Source organism: Drosophila albomicans, chromosome 2L (genome assembly GCF_009650485.2).
Source record: "Drosophila albomicans strain 15112-1751.03 chromosome 2L, ASM965048v2, whole genome shotgun sequence".
Taxonomy (NCBI): Eukaryota; Metazoa; Arthropoda; class Insecta; order Diptera; family Drosophilidae; genus Drosophila; species Drosophila albomicans.
In genome coordinates, this window is record NC_047628.2 from 392,153 (window position 1) to 409,499 (window position 17,347).

Here is a 17,347-nt window from a genome sequence, read left to right on the forward strand (position 1 = left end):
GTGGCACGGCGAATTAAGGTATTTCAACCGGAGTCGGGATAACGCTGGGCATCTACAGAGAAGATGCTCAAGTGTTTCCTTAACCCCGGGTTCGTTGCATTTCCTGCACTGATCACTGTTCGTGATGCCCATCTTTACAGCATGGACAGCTGACATACAGTGGCCAGTTAAGATGCCTAGCATTAGCCTGCAGTCTTTCCTTGAAAGCTGCATGACGAATTTGGTTAAGTTTTTGTTAGTAGAGGCACACATCAGCCTTGCAGTTTTGCACGAGTTGGCATTACGCCAGCTCGCGTCCCACTGAAGTCTAGAGCGCACCTCAATTTCACTGCCTAGAGTTCGCAGGGATATCGGAACATTGCACATGTTGCCAACATCGAGCCCCACTCCCTCTTTGGCGAGAGTGTCTGCGATCTCGTTGCCATCGATGCCCTGGTGGCTTGGGATCCAATAGATTCGCACGACCGCAGATGCGTTCAGCGACTCTATTGCTCTTCTGCTGTCCAGGACAACTTTGGACTTGACCACATCAGAGTGCATTGATCTTATTGCAGCCTGGCTGTCAACAAAGATGTTAATAGAGGTGTGATCACGCTGTAAACCCCGAGCCAATTCGGCAGCCTTGCCAATGGCAAAAACTTCCGCCTGGAAGATGCTGCAATGGTCTGGGAGTTTATAGGATTGTTTGGAGACCGGGTCCGGGCAGTATACGGCCGCTCCGACACCATCATCCATCTTCGAACCGTCGGTGAAGAGGTTGAGGGCTTCGGGAATGCATAACCCTTCCCGCCAGCACTCCGGTTCCAAGAATATAGTGTTAATATGGTCAGTACTGGTAAGGGGGATAGTATAGTCCAAGTCTCTACTAGTCTCCCTACCAATGGCGCTGTGACCATAGCCTAGCAGACCCAAATTGCCAGTTGCGGCAATCCGTAGGGACGATTTTGCGGCTATGGATTGCGCGTATAGGTGTAATGGTTCCACACCAGCTATAACCTCGAGGGCTTTAGTTGGCGTCGACCTGAGAGCGCCTGTGATACACAGTAGCGCTTGACGCTGTGTCCTTTCCAAGATGGATAGGTACGTCCTTTTTTCAGTGGCCTGCCACCACACTAGAACACCGTAGGTGAGGATAGGGCGAACAACTGAGATGTAAATCCACCGCATTAGATTAGGAGAGAGGCCCCAAGTGCAACTAAGCATCTTTTTCGCCATGTACAAGGCTCCGGTGGCCTTCTTCACCCTTTCTAACACATTGCGCTTCCATGTCAGTTTGCTGTCCAGGACCACACCTAGGTATTTTACTGCTAGGCTCGGCTTTAGCATAGTGCAGCCTATTTTTGGGGGGGACCACGCAGGTACCTTATACCTCTTCGTGAAGAGGATAAGGTCCGTTTTATCCGCGTTAATGCTGAGCCCGGCTGATTCGGCCCATGCTTTAACTTCCCGCAAAGTAAGTTCCATTACGGAACTAAGGGTGGTTGGGCATTTCCCAGTTATCAAAATGCTTATGTCGTCAGCATAGGCAATTAACTTGGGGGCCCGTCTAGTAAATTTTAGAAGTAGGCTATTTACGACCAAATTCCAAAGGAGAGGCGAGAGAACCCCACCCTGGGGAGTGCCACCTCGCACTACCTTTGTAATGGCCGCATCGCCCCACGTAGCCACCACCCGCCTGTCACAAAGAAGGCGGTTGACCCATCTGTGGATCGCTGGTGCCGTGTTAATTGAGGTAAGGCCCTTCATAATAGCATCAGTGGTGACGTTATTGAAGGCGCCTGAAATGTCAAGAAATGCACCCAAGGCATATTCTTTATAGTGGTCCGCTTTTTCTATGGAGGCTACTAGAGCATGGAGAGCAGTCTCAATGGACTTGCCCTTTGTATACGCATGCTGATTTGGGGACAACAGATGCATTGAGTTGCTTCTGATGTGCAAATCAAGTAGCTTTTCCAATGTTTTTAGCAGGAAAGAGGTTAGGCTGATAGGCCGAAAGTCATTTGGGACCACATGACTGCATTTGCCCGCCTTGGGCAGGAAAATGACTTTCGAGGTCCTCCAAAGAGTGGGGATATGACCCCATGCGAGGCACGCCGAATAGATACCCGATAACCACGGAACAATCGTGGGCTTGCTGGCTTGCAGCATTGCTGGCGAAAGTCCATCGAGACCGGGCGACCTGACCTTCGCAAAGGAGTCGATAGCCCAAATTATTTTGTTATCTGTAATTAGACTGGCAGGGAGTCTCATAACTGGGAGACTAGGAAAGAGCTGCCAGTCACTATTCTCTATTCCAATACATCCCGGGAAATGAGTTGAGAGCAGTGCTTCAAGAGTTTCAGCACTGCTCTCCGTCCACGCTCCATCGCCCGACTTGAGCAGACTAGGACTGGAAGCCTGCTTGGACAGCAGCTTCCTCAGTCTGGAGGTGTCTTTGATGTTATCCAGGTCCGAGCAGAAGGTTCTCCATGAAGACCTTTTGGATGATCGGATCATCTTCTTGTACGACTTCAGAAGAGACCTATACTCGTCCCAGACATATTCGTTGTCCGCCTTCTTAGCAAGTTGAAACATGCTAGTAAGCTCTCCACGTAGCGATGAGAGATCTGGGTTCCACCAGGGTGGCTTCAATCTTCTCGTCGGTCTTGAGAGTCTACAAGATTGGCGAAACGCTGAAAGTAGTCCTGCAGAAAGGACATTGACATTAGTTTCTAGGTCCTGCACCGAGTTGATGTTACCCGGCGAACCAAGAGACTTGGAAACAAGGCTAGAAAATTTCGCCCAGTTCGTGTTACGGGGATTTCTGAACGGCTGAGCCGCAGGTACCCTGTTAAAAGGAATGGTAAATTGAATGTACTTATGGTCCGAGAAGGAGGGTCTGTCCAGGACCCTCCACTCTTCAACATTGGTACACTCAGTTGAAATCGTTAAGTCCAGCACATTACTGGAGGTGGGACCTACATAGGTAGATACCTCACCCCTGTTGGCTAGTCTAAGCTTATGGTTAAGGATAAAATCAAGAACTGACTCACCCCTGTCGTTGATGTCGGGACTTCCCCAGACGCTATGGTGGGCGTTGGCGTCCGTTCCGATAATAATATGCTTATTGGAGGAGCAGACCATGTCCACCAGCCTCCGCAGCTCGTCAGGTGGAGCCGGCTTGTCGTGGGCCATATAACAGGATGCCAGCAGCAAACATCCTTCACGGCTCTCCAGCACCACCACGGTTAGATCGTCGTTGCTGTAATTAGGTAGTAGATGAGCTTTTAGCCCCTTCTTTACAAGGATGGCAGTTCTCGATCTGCTTACCAATGTCGGGACGTATAAATCATAGCTGCGAGCAAATTGTGAGCGCTTCGACAAGAGGAGTGGAAACTTAGCATCATACGAAATAAGAGAATTTACCAGTCACCCCCCGACTCGCACAATGAAAACGAACACCAAGATCCTTCATACTCATGTACGAAAGGATTGAGTCGTTGTAGACTCGTGCTCACACGTCTACTCTTACGAATCCTTTCTATATCGTTTCTGAATTCGAAATCCTGCATTACTTCTACTATTTTACTGAATGCTTCTTTCAGTTCTGATGCCGTTGGAACCAGTTCAAATTGAACTGCTTTGTCTTTGCATCTTCGAATGAAGCGGAACACATAAGCGAACACTCTCAACACACTTGTGTGCGACGAAAAACTTTCGATCGAGTCCACTTGATCTGACTTTATCACTATAGCTGTCAGTCCAACAGCTGTTTTGCGCACTTCCAAATTGCACGTCTCTTCAGAGACGAAATGGTGGTTAACTGGCCATGCGTCGTGTGGTTCCTTCAAGAATGACGGACCACTAAACCACATTGACGCGCACAGTTCAGTCACATCGCAACCTCTCGATAACCACTTTTCAATCTCGGCCACTCGATTCGACACGAATGTCGCGAGAGTGGAAGGATGTGACCGGATCCAATGAAGAGTGACTTCCGAATCTGACCAAAGAACCGTCCGTTCAATTGGTGATCGGATCAGAATTCGGATGCGGTGGCAGAGTTCTGCAAGAAGGTGAGCTGCACACAACTCAAGTCTGGGAAAAGTCTTAGTCTTGAGGGGAGCTACTTTTGATTTTGAGGTTAGTAATGATACTTTACAACATTCTGCAGTATGCGTACGAACGTGAATACACGCCCCATACGCTCTTATTAAGGCGTCGGCGAAGCCATGTATCTCTATCGGTGACGTAGGCTCTGTGAACAAATATCGTTGCACTTTTATGTTTTACAATTGTGTCAAATTTGACTTCAATTGCTGCCACGATGTATCCAAACTCAATGCTATGAATTCGTCCCACTCCAACTTTTGAAGCCAGAGCTCTTGAAGCAGTATCTTTGCTTTTATAATTAAGGGACTCAATAGGCCAAGCGGATCGAATAACCGCGATGTCACCGAGAGAATGTTCCGTTTTGTCGCTTTAAGACCCATGAATGAATCGTCGATTCGGAATTGGAACACGTCTTCATTTGGCAACCAAATCACATCTAGAGTCTTGGTTGCGTCAATCTCGGGGATCGTATCGGCTTTGGTGTACTGTCTGATGAGGAGAACCTAGGAGCATTCGAGAACCACTTCGCAAGTTCAAAACCTGCTCCTAGCAGTATCTGCGACACTTCAGACTTAATTGTCTTCAGGTCCTCAACGCATGCGGTAGCAGTCAACATATCGTCAACGTAGAAATCTTGCCTGATAACCTCAGCTGCCATGGGGTGCACGGATTTCGCAGTCTCGCTCAGTTGGATCAAACGCCGTAAGGCCAAGAATGGCACTGGCGCAGTGCCATATGTTACAGTATTTAATCTGAAAAATCTCAACGAGTCTGATGGGTCTTTTCTATACACTATGAGTTGATAGTTTCGATCTGCCTCGTGCACCATAACTTGGCGGTACATATTTTTGATGTCGGCCGTTAATGCATATTTATTCAATCGAAAACAAAGCAGAGTTGAAAACAGCTCTTCTTGAATGGTCGTCCCGACCATAAGCATGTCATTCAACGCCTTATGTGTCGAAGTGCGATCTATAAATGAGCACCCAAGCTGGTGCGAATCTGATTTAAACGGCAGTCTTACTTCGAAGTCTTACTTCACAACTTTGTTATTCAGCGGAAAGGACTTTGGAGGGAGAGCGCACATTTTCGACAGTCCAAAACTTCAGCAAGGTCTTGTCAATCGAGCTCAAACTTTCTTCCTGATAGCTAAGATTGACAGTCATCTTCTGGTGAGATTTTTCACCAGGAGTGTACCGCACCGAGACAATCCACCCAAGGCTTGTCTTTGGACCTTACTTGATTTGGCCAACGGACAATAGGTCAAAGAACGTTTCAGCGCCGATAAGATCAATTTTCTGCGGTTTGAAGAAATAGGGATCCGCTAGCTGAATATTATTAGGTATCTTCCAGCCACTGACATTTACAGTGTGATCTGGCTGATAACCTGAGATTGATTTAAGGATCCATAAATCGATCGCGTACTCATTGCAGCCAACTCGCGACTTCACCACAGTGTGTATCTTTTTCTTAACTTGAGAATTGGATTCACCAATGCCAAGCAAGCTGATGCACGAGTCTTCTCTTCGCAAATGCAGCCGCTGAGCTAGTTCCTCAGTCACAAAATTAATTTGTGATCCAGAGTCCAGCAAAGCTCGGGCTAAGACGAAATCGCCTGATTTCGTCTTTATTTTGATGACTGCTATGGCCAGGATCACTTTATCCGACACGGTCGCATGCGAAGTGGATGGACGATCAGTATCAACACTCGGGGGTGGTAACGCTCTACTATTTGTAGTCGCAGAATATATGTGCAGCAACGTATGATGTGAACGGCTGCACACACGACACTTTTTTGGCTTACATTTGGCGTCAGTGTGACCCTTCCGAAGACAATTTATGCATAATGCAGTTGTTTCGAGCAACTCACTATGGAATGATCTTCGGAATTGCAATATACGCATATTTGGGTCTTTTGATCAATCTTATCTTTGAGCGTCGTACACGAAAACGAGCTTTTATTAAGCTGTTTAGCGGAAACGGCTTGACTATTGGACTTTGTCGAATTCTCAGCTGACAAGTGCTGATATCGACGATTAAGCACAGTTTCACACTCACTCCATAATGGAATCTTCGTGTAATCTAGCTGCTCATCCCATTTCTTCTTTGTCATTGCATCAACTTTGTGCATAACCAGGTGAATAAGGATTGCATTTACAATCTTCTTATCATCACCTATCGACAACAAATATCCGTATATCGCAGAGACAGTGTCAATCAAGTTTCGCAACGCTGAAGCGGAGGGCTGTGAAATCTTTTGCAAATTGAAACGAGCGGTTATATTTTCATAAATATCAGACAATCATTGTCATATACTCTTTTCAAACTCGCCATTGCCTTCTCATAGTTGTCCTCGGTGACTTGAAACGCTCTCACCGTTCCAAGAGCCTCACCAGAAAGACATGAAATGAGATGATTGAATTTCTCAATGTGCGGAATTGAATGGTCATTGTCAACAAGAGTCTCAAACAAACTTATGAAATTTTTAAATTCAGAATACTTTCCGCTAAACTTTGGCAATGACAGTTTAGGCAGACGGGTGCGAGGAGCGGCAATCGTCTGAATCGATGTATTGGCGGATGAAGTATCGGTCAACGATTTCACCATCGCCTTCAGCCTTGCCTTTGCAGATATGCGAAGAGATTTGCACCGATATTCGCCATATTCGTCAAATGTGTAAATTCTGCTTTGATATTTGAGAGCATTTTCAATGTGCGACGACAACATCTCAAGCCCTGCACTCTAGCTCTGCCAAATCGACCGATACTGTCATAGAGAATTTGATCATGAATTCTCCTAATGCTCTTCACGCAAATAGCAAGTTTCTTCCTAGAGCCTTCAAGTGTTTCTTTCGAATTCATTTTTGTTTAAATTATTAAAGGAGACGAAAAAAATATAAAAATAAATCTTGTTGCTACTAACAACAACAACAAAAAAGAAAATTAAAAAAATTTTTTTTTTTTAATTTTTAGTTAGAATTATTTTTTATTTTTACTTAATTTTTTATTATTATCATTATTTTTTTTTTTAATTGTCAGCAACCTCTAAGCTATCTCGGACAATTATAAGGGACCAAACGATATATCGCACTGATATACTTAACCAACGAAGGGGAGCGAGTTCTGAGCGCTGCAAAGCGCTCGACAACGAAAAGTGCAAGCAACAACACAGACCACAGAGCGCAATGCACTGTGCAGATGCTGGCTTGCTAACGTACATATGTGTGTGTGTATGTGCGCTGTTTCTAAGCGCGCGCAACGAAAACGAAAATGCAAGCAACAACAATACGGAGCCGAAATGCACCGGTGCACTGTGGGAAAAAGTCGATTTTTTTGGCATAAACTCTAGTTTTAAAGATAAAAACTTGGAATTTGTTATATTTACTATTAAGATTAATGTGTAATTTCGGATTTTGTTGCTTTTTGAATCGGACCATTGCCGGCTAGCCACAAAGAGTGTTTTTTCTTAAATTGGTCCATAATACGGTAGCATTTTGGCAAATGTTTTTTAATATAACCAATGAAACATTTAATTTTTGTTGATATTTGCTGATTTAATGCTTCATCAAATTGCTCGCCGTAAAGTTGTATTTGTATGTAGCTTCTTAGAGCATCTTCCGAGCGCCTGTTTTTCTCCCAAACTTCGAGAAGTGCAGCGTGTGGGAGCTCATAAGTTGCTGGACATAAGTAATTTTTTTGAAGAAACGTGCAAAAAGTTGCAAAAATGATTAGTTTTACGATATTAAGGATACATTTGGTAATAACTTTGCGTTTTTACCTTTTTGCAACGTTGTGCTAGTTTTAAGCTAAAAAGATATACATATAAAACAGTTCACAGTTGGACAAGAAGTCATAATAATCAAAACATGTAATCTAAAATACATTTATAAATACCTTTGCTACGATTTGCCATAATCAGAAATAATAAATCAATTTGTTGCACCACAAAAAAAACAGAGAAAGTTTGCAAAGATTTTTCACTAATTTAAGCACACTACAAAGTCAATCGAACAGCTGACTTTGTTCGCTCCTTAACACTATAGTGTAAAAAATCTTAGATAACGGTTCTTGGCTAATTAGGGTATGTAAATTCAAAAAATATATTTTATTTTTAAAAATAATTTGTAAAATAATTTGATTTTATGCCAAAAAAATTGACTTTTTTCCTATAGTGCGGTGCAGTGTTGGCTTGCGGGTATGTATGTATGTATATATGTATGTGCGCTTAGCAACAGCACACAACTTACAGCGGCTACGAATCTGGTGACAAAAGGGGCGATGAAAGCGAAAATTGCAACGAACTAAGAGAAGAAGTTCGATGCAATGGAAATAGAAAATTCCCCTAGTCACTTTCACTTAAGAAAACAAAAAACAAATGCTCTACTAGTACGTATGTGCCAAGAATTAAAAGCGTCACTAGAATTTTGCAACTTGGCAACCAATTCAGTTGTTTGCTTTCAATTTTTCGCACAGTACCTGGAATTGGCGATCTAAAATGATCCCAGCCACTTTCCTCTGTGTCTTCTGCAGGTGCAGGGTATCCTCCAGCGATGATGCAGAAAAATCCACCGATGACACAAACACAAGTAGATCAGAGCACTGGCACAGTCAATTGTTTGTTTATATTTTATTATATTTTTAATAGCGACCGGCGCGAATTTGTTTTGTTTTCTGTTTTCTATTGATCACTCGCGTTCAACAACAATTAGTGTCCACCCGGGGGCGCCATGAAAAATCACAAGAGTTTTTTTTTTGAGGACTTTGCTTTTATTTATTGAATCTTCTCTAGATGTTGAGACTAACAATAAGTTTACGAATCTTAACATTAAAATTTAGCTAACAGTGTGTTAAAACTGCATTCTGGTCGCGCGTCCCTTAAGTCGGTCGCTGGGTAGGTAAGTCATTACGACGAAGACGTGATTGGTTGCTCAACCTTATTAGACCTCTCGCCAGGTGGTTAGGGTGCAACAATAGCTTGTTAAAGTACTTTTCCTTCTGTTCTGCGATCACTTCTTTGACTGGTAGGATGTTTAAGTCGCGTTGTATGTTTTCGTTGCGAACGTACCACGGTGCCCCGGTGATGGTTCTCAAGATCTTCGACTGAGCTCGCTGGACTATGTCAATATTACTATTGCTGGCACTCCCCCATAATTGGGAGCCGTACATCCATATAGGTTTTAGTACCGAGTTATACAGCAGGACTTTATATTCAAGGCTAAGGGGAGACCGAGCGTTGATAAGCCAATGAAGGCTGCTGGCTTTTAGCTTTAGGTGTGTTCTTTTGGCTTCAATGTGCCGGCGCCATGTGAGTCTTCTGTCGAGGTGTACTACTAGATATGTCACTTCGTTTGCTTGCGGGAGTAGAGTGTTGTTTAATGTTAGCGGCGGACAGTTTTGCCTGTTCAGGGTGAATGTAACGTGCTTGCATTTTTGTTCGTTCACTCTAATTCGCCAATCTGATAGCCATTTTTCTACATCGATTATATGAAGAGCTAGCTGCGCAGTTGCTTGCCTCGGGCATTTTGAGCGGCTAAGAATAGCTGTATCATCAGCAAACGTAGATGTTGTTATTCGTGTGCTTGTCGGGATGTCTGCTGTGTAGAGGACGTATAGTGTTGGCCCTAGCACACTACCTTGAGGAACTCCAGCTCCAACAGTGAAATCATCAGATATAGCAGAGTTGCATCTCACAACAAATTTTCTGTCGTAAAGGTAAGACTCTAAAAGCTTATGGGTGTTGCTGGGGAGCATTGTCTTGATCTTGTACATTAGACCTTCTAGCCAGACTCTGTCAAATGCTTGAGAGACATCTAAAAATATGGCAGTACAGTACTCTCGTTTTTCGAACGCGTTCCGAATTTCTGATGTTATCCGGTTGACCTGCTCAATTGTTCCGTGCTTTTCGCGATACCCAAATTAGTGTGACGGGATTCCTTCCTGGAGTCTTAGGTATGTGTTTATCCGAGTCAAAACGCATTTTTCAAAGAGTTTAGATAAGCATGAAATTAGGCTTATAGGTCTATACGACGTGGGGACTGTGTGGTCTTTTCCCGGCTTTGCTATCATTATTATAATTGACTTCTTCCATCTCTCTGGATAGTAGCCAAGTTTTGCGATGGTGTTGAAAAGCTGGGTGATAGTGCAAACGGCGCAATATGGGAGCTCGATGATCATTTTGGGAGTTATGAGGTCGCATCCCGGGGATTTTTTCGGATTCAGTTGATTTTTGATGATGCTAACGATTTCATTTGGGCGAAATTCGATTGGCTCACGTTGAAGCTGAGGCTCGTTTTGTAAAGTCGGCAGAGTAAACGCACTCGTGGCAGGATTTGGTTGAAATACATTTTTAAGGTGGTTGGCAAACGTGCTGGCTCTGTCTGCATCGCAACGCGCCCAGCCTCCTGTGGGATTTCTAATAGGCATCACGGTTTCTTTCGGTGAGCTCAGAGTAGGGTGAGCTCTCCATAGTGAGTTTTTCGTACTAGAAGTACACAATTGCTCTATGTAGTGGCGTTGGACATATGCTTCTTCTTGCTGTAGAGCTTTAGTAAGTTCACGTGAGCCATGTCTTAAACGTTGCTTAGAAGATGGCGATCTGTGGAATTGCCACTCTCGATGTAAGCGTCGCTTTTCGAGGACGAGCTGTTCGATTTGTAGATTTGTCTTCTTTCGATTGCTTTGTGTATTTATGGTTTGAGGTGTTGAAGCTTGGGCTGCAGAGACAAGTACAGACTCCAGTGAATTAACAAAGCTGACTACGTCGGCTTCATTATTGAGATGGGGACTTAGCTCAATGTGTGAGCTTATATACTTTCTGTACTTAATCCAATTAGTTTTCTGTGAGGTCAATTTTAGTGATTGTTCCAATGTTCCTGGATGCCGGAGTAGAATAAACAGTATAGGCGAGTGGTCAGATGAAAGATCCGAAAGGCATTCGGCGCTTATCAGATTTTTTGGAATGTTTTTGGTAATCGCAAAGTCTATTAAATCGGGCAGTTTCTTTGGGTCTGCCGGCCAGTATGTTGGTGTGCCAGGAGAAACATAGTCGAGCTTGTTCTTGGCGTTGATAACGAGATCCCCAGTGTGTGTGCTTGGCATTGTAGTCTCCTGCTGCTATGAAATGGTCTCCTAGTGAGTTGAAAAACTGCATAAACTCATCTTAAGCTATAGTGAAGCGAGGGGGGCAGTATACGGCGGCTAGTGTAAGTTGGTTGCCGGTATTTAGTTTTATATTTATAGATGTGGCCTGTAGGTAGTTTTTAGCAAATTTGTTATGATAGTAGTGCTTAATACGGCTTCTGATTAGAATTCCAGTCCCACCATGTGCTTTACCGTCTGGATGATTTGTTCCGTAGAAAGTATATCCTCGTAGATGAAAATTGTATTTGTTTGTAAGGTGTGTTTCTGAAAGCAGCATTACGTCGAATTGATTGTCGAGTAGGAATTGAGCTAACTCAAGTTTATGCTGTGAAACGCCGTTAGCGTTCCATGTAGAGATCCGTAGGGGAGTCATTATTTGGATTGTTGTGAAACCAGCATTTGAATCAATAGATTTTGGTTTCGCATTAAATCTTGCATAGTTGTGCGCATAAATGACATAAATTCTGTAAGGCTTTGTTGTAAGCTGCATATCATAGCTTCGAAGTTGCTTTTTGGCTGCTCCGGCGATTGATGTTGCTGAGCCATGTTCGGTTCTTGGTATGCTGATTGCAGAAATTAACTTTTTAAGGCAGGGATAGCCGGTCCTGATTTTAAAGCGCTTGCGTATGTCACACTTTTGTCAGAGGTATTAGGTCCTAGTGAGGATCTGGCTGCAGTCGAGAAGAAGACTTCAGGGTTTGATCTGGAGACTTTCAACGTTTTATTTTGGGTGCGGGCGGTAATTCCTTTTCGATGAATGCGGCTTTTCCGATCCTTATAAACTGGGCAACCTCTATAGTTAGCAGTGTGATTGCCACCGCAGTTGCCGCACTTTTTCGAGTTGGAGTCATCTTTGCTAGTTGGGCAGTGTGCGGAGTCATGAAGCTCTCCACAAACTACACACACCGGGCGCAGTTTACAGTATGACCTTGTATGGCCATATTCTTGGCAGTTTGCACATTGTACCGGACCATTGCGTTTGTACGGTTCCTCAACTGTAATTCGGCGGTGCAGCAGGAACTGAAGATTGTATATAGGGTGCACTTCGTATTTCTTCAGAGGCTTAATTTCTGGCTCGAGCTCAACCTTAAAGAGTGGCTGCGGCTTTCTATCCCTGTTAAGGATATTGAAGACTGTCTTTGCGCTAAATCCCTTCTCTTGTAGTGCCTTTGTTATCTCTGCAGGCGTTACTTCAGATTCTATACCCTTATGTACGACTTGCAAGCCCTTGCTGCTTTTAAGCTGATACGTGTAAAAGTTCTTTTTATTATCGGTAAGATATTTCGATAATACTCTGTAATTGTCTTCAGACTTCATTTGAACTTTTGTTTCGTGAATGTTGCCCTTTACAAGCGGTATTATGTGGAAGTTATCCTTGCCAATAAGCTCAATAATTTTGTTAACGAGAACATTGGAACTTTTTTTTCGTATATAAATAGGCGGAGGCTTTGGCTTCCTTTTCTCGACTTCAGTAGATTCGGCCGCCTCAACCTCATAGGCGTCTGCCAAGATTTTGAATCGGTTCGAGTTTATGTCCGTTTCTATTGCAGCTAGGCTAGCATTGCCACGGGTTATTTTGCGTTGAGAATTTAGAGGGCTCATCTTTCTTTTAATTTGAATGTAGCGATCCATACCAGTCTGCACAGCCGGCTTAATAGGTTCATTGTTTTTGTTCTTTTTTTCGGGCAGCGCAGCGACAGACGTAGTAATGTTTGCGCTGCTAGCTGATGATGTCGTTAAACGCGCTGTCGATACAGTTGCGGTTGTTGTTGTTGTTACGGTTGACGTTGTCAGCGAAATTGCGGTGCTGGTTACTGCGCTCTTAGGCTGCAGAGACATCGATGGTAGCGAGGGAGAGCATGAGCGCGCTCTATTACTCTCTACGTTTAAGAATTCGGTCGAGTTGGGGGTAATTGACCGCACTTGATCAGAGCTTGCATTATATTCGGTCGCTTTAAAAGAGAAGTACGCGTTGTTTCGTTGTTGTGAGAGCCGTCTCTCGTCTTGCTCACGGTGACGTTGTGCACGAATGTCGTTTTGACTCATTGTAATCAAGATTGATTAATTAGAGTTTTAATTGTTATGATTTATATTAATGAATTAATCAATCAATATAAACATTAGCGATTTCATCGCAAAGAGCGTTTTTTCGCGTTATTGTAGATTTTTTAAACCAGTCACTGCACTTATATGATCTTATTGAACATTTTTTCCCGGAGCACAATAAATACACGTCTGCATGCGACGACGGTTCGGATAAAGTTATCAAGAGTTTTTGCAATTATTAAATTTCCGCTTTACTCGCGAACAAAGTAATGGACTTAATTGTTGTTGCGGCAATACGAAAACGAAACGAAAACGGAGAGAGTGATGACGCGCTGATGGGTTCTTGATTTCAACTGCCTTTATAATTCTATGTTAAGTTACATTAAGCCTAATTTAACTAGAGTGGCGAAGCGAGGCGAATTCGCTCAGAGAGCAAAACGAAAGCTTTATTTCGCTCTCGCTTCGCTCTAATTCTAACAACTTTATTTGATACTTCATGTATAGGGGGGCGTCGAGTTTATGAGTAAAAACACTTGCACTTTGAGTTTGGTAGAATTCGTAACTAATTAATTACTTTTTATTCACGAACTTGGAAAAAACTTTGCATGTGCACAAGAATTTAAAAACATATGTAGGAATGCAGAAAAGCACTAAAAGTGGCAGGGTGACCAGCATCAAGAGGAATCAGATCAGTGTGACTGCGTGTGACCTTGTCACCAGCTTTTTGTCGCTATCAATAACATTCGATCGCGACCACACTGCCAGCTGGCCTGAGTGGTCGCACCTGCAGTCATCTGGCATCAACACTTCATGCTCTTAAACTAATATAAATCAAATGCGCCAACATAAATATTTCTTTTGATTTAAAATAGCTTAAAACAATATTGGGAATTTTCATCTGTTTGATATAATAATATATATATACATATATATAGTGACATATCCACCACCACACTCATTTCTCGTATGTGACACATTCTCGTAATTATTCCCCTATCTCCAAAATATCCTATTGCATTCACATAAAGATTATATTATATTCAAAACACAAGCTTGTCACGACAGCGACCAATCGTAGCAAACAAAAAGGTTCTATTGCATTCAAATAAAAATCATATTCTAAACATAAAATCGTCGCGGCGGCGACTAACGTCAAACAAAAAGATCCACTTCACGCCACTTAAAATTTTCTGGTGCAATTTGAGGACTCAGCATTAAAACACTTACACATACACAAAACATTACACATATGTATAGTATGTTAGCTCTAAGTCGCAATAAGAAGTTTCTTGTTCGTACTCAACATATTGTAAAGTTAGTTTTTAAAGACACTTTCCTCAGACAAGACTCGTAGCCGGCTAATCTTGCAATACCAATAAAGTTCGTTTACAAGTTATTTAAAAATAAAATCGTAGTTTTATTTTTTTTAACCATCGCGTTACGCGAAAACATAATTATATATATATAATATAATTGCGATCTGACATTTTTGCCTTGCGCAAGGGTTAATATTTAGGAAATAAATTGTCTGCATACAACCTTTCCCTTCAACAAGCGCGAACGCACTGTAGAGCTGAGATAATATCGATGGCACTATCGATATATCGAATTTTTGCCTTTCTGAACCACCATCGATAGTTTTTTGACACTATCGATGGTGCTGGGCATGTTTCACATCACTGACATTTCAATAAAACACGAGGTTTGGTTGCGGAATTTGGGTAAGAGAAATTAAAAAATTGGATATTATATCTTTTCTAATAAAAGCACATATTAGCTTAACTTAAATTGAAAGGAGGTGGTGGCTCTAAACATGGACAAGTTTGTGAATCTCAAGAGAAAAGGTAATTATAATAATTTTTGGTCATATATACTACGTAATTGTTATTTATCTATGTATACAGGCGTAGATATCAATAAATCAGCCGAAAACAGCTCTGACGAAGAGAACAACGGACCGAAAAAATCCAGAGTTGGGAAATCAAAATTGTGGAAGTTTTTTACTAGATCAAATGATGGTAAGTCGGCAAAGTGCATAAGGTGTACAAGACCTAGGCGCTGATGATTTGCCATCGACTTAAAAAAAATAGATTCTTTTGTAACTACATCCTATGATTTAAATTCCCACAGAAAAGCTGAACTTGATAGGTTTGTAATGAAATACGAGTTTAAGCTGCAAGCTGACGTTTTGTCTACAAATAAATTGCTCTCGGAAACAAACCACATAACAGATAATATTAAGGACAGTTTGCAAGCCGTTTTTGACAAGTGGGACATATCATCCAAAATTGTGGTAATAGTTACAGACAATGCGAGCGCCATGATCCAAAAAAAAAATTTACCATGTTTTGCCCATACATTAAATTTAGTGGTGCAAGGATGTCTCAAGCTAGACTGTTTGGTCCCTATCCTAAACAAATGCAAAACTACAGTTACATATTTTAAATCCAGTTCCATAGCGTATAAAAAGCTGAAAGACTACCAGGATGGGAGCGTGAAATATAGTCTGAAGCAGGAAGTTCCTACTCGATGGAACAGTGCTTACCTTATGATAGAAAGGATTTTAAAAACCCATGAGGCAATCGGCAAAGTTTTGTTGAGTACATCAAAAGCTCCACAACCGTTCACTGTAGACGAATTGGACATCCTAACGGACCTGGTACAGTTACTTGCTCCATTGGATACTGTAACAAAGCAAGTATCTTTTTATTCTACAGTGACGGTTTCGTTATGTATTCCCATAACATGTTGTCTGTTACATACTTTGGACACTTTAAAGCCGAGCCTTAAGTCTAGTGAGGGATTAGCAGCCTGTACATTTTTGATGGACAGCATTGTCACCAGGCTGACAAAGTATGAAGAACGTTCTTTGTCGCGAATCGGAACATTGCTAGACCCATGATTCAAAAAACAAGGCTTCCGTTTTCCTTTTAACGTTGTACAGGCCGAAAAGTTTTTGGAAAATGAGGTCACCGTCATTAACAACTCTTGCGATTCCGTACCCCATGCAGCAGAGCCACCACCACCTTCTCAAAACCGCCAAACCCTATTCACATTTCTTCAAAAAAATATTAGTGAATTACCAACCTCGAAAAGAGCAGATGCGATTACCGATCTCAGACAGTACTTTAATTTAAAGCACTGTGAAGAAAATGTAGATCCCCTAGAATAAGCGTTCCAGTTTTCTCTAAACATAAGGAAAAACATAAATAACATTTCTTTTATTTCAGCATAATGAATCTAATTTAAAAAAATTAGTGCCGAAATTTCTATGTGTTCCCGCAACCTCGACTGAGTCGGAACGTATGTTCAGCAAGGCTGGACTCGTTATAAATAATCGCAGAGCTAATAAGAGAGCTAATAATGTGGACATTTTGTTATTTTTGCAGAAAATTTCCTGGATACAATAATTTTGTTGTTTTTTAATTTTATATCAAAAATGACCTGAATTTTTTGTGATCTCTGTTGAAGTTACCTTATAATTTATGTTAATGATAAGATAATGATAAGAATAATTTTGATCTTTTTTCTCTTTTTTATTATGTATATAGCTTAAAAAACAAAAAACCTATGTATGGGAAAAAATGAAGTAAATATGTCTATACTATCGATACTATCGAATTTTTGCTTTGAAAACATCGAAGCGCGACCATCGATAGTATTCCAGCTGTAGCGCACTGAACCTTAACAGACTGAAACCGATCGAATAAGCGCGCGACGGAACTACCTTGTGTTATTGTATCATGATTGTATCATGGTTCGAACATCGAATTTTGAAATGAGCCGAAGAGGCTCTAGGGCAGTGCTGCTTTACGAAATGTGGTGGTGTATCTCGATATATGCTAATGTCATCACTCGCTTAGTGCTTCGATCTCTAATAAAAAGTGCTCGTAAAATCTTAGCAAGTTGTGAAATGCCGAAAGAATATAAACAAATGCCGCGATGTCTGGCTTAAAAGTGATGAGTTCAAGGCGTGGATTCATAAGGATGACACAGACCTACAGAGGGTTTATTGCAACTATTGTAAGACCACTATTACAGCTGAACTAAGTGATCTGCGAGCTTACCGA

At 42.1% G+C, this 17,347-nt stretch overlaps 1 long non-coding RNA gene across 1 annotated transcript; it reads right to left on the reverse strand.

The window, feature by feature from the left end:
• Window positions 1-7,668: 7,668 nt before the first annotated feature.
• On the reverse strand, window positions 7,669-8,109 carry LOC127565061 (uncharacterized). Its single transcript, XR_007954466.1, has 3 exons — window positions 7,986-8,109; window positions 7,870-7,897; window positions 7,669-7,768 (listed from the first exon to the last, which is right to left on the reverse strand). It is a non-coding gene; the product is annotated as an uncharacterized LOC127565061 (long non-coding RNA).
• Window positions 8,110-17,347: the final 9,238 nt, after the last annotated feature.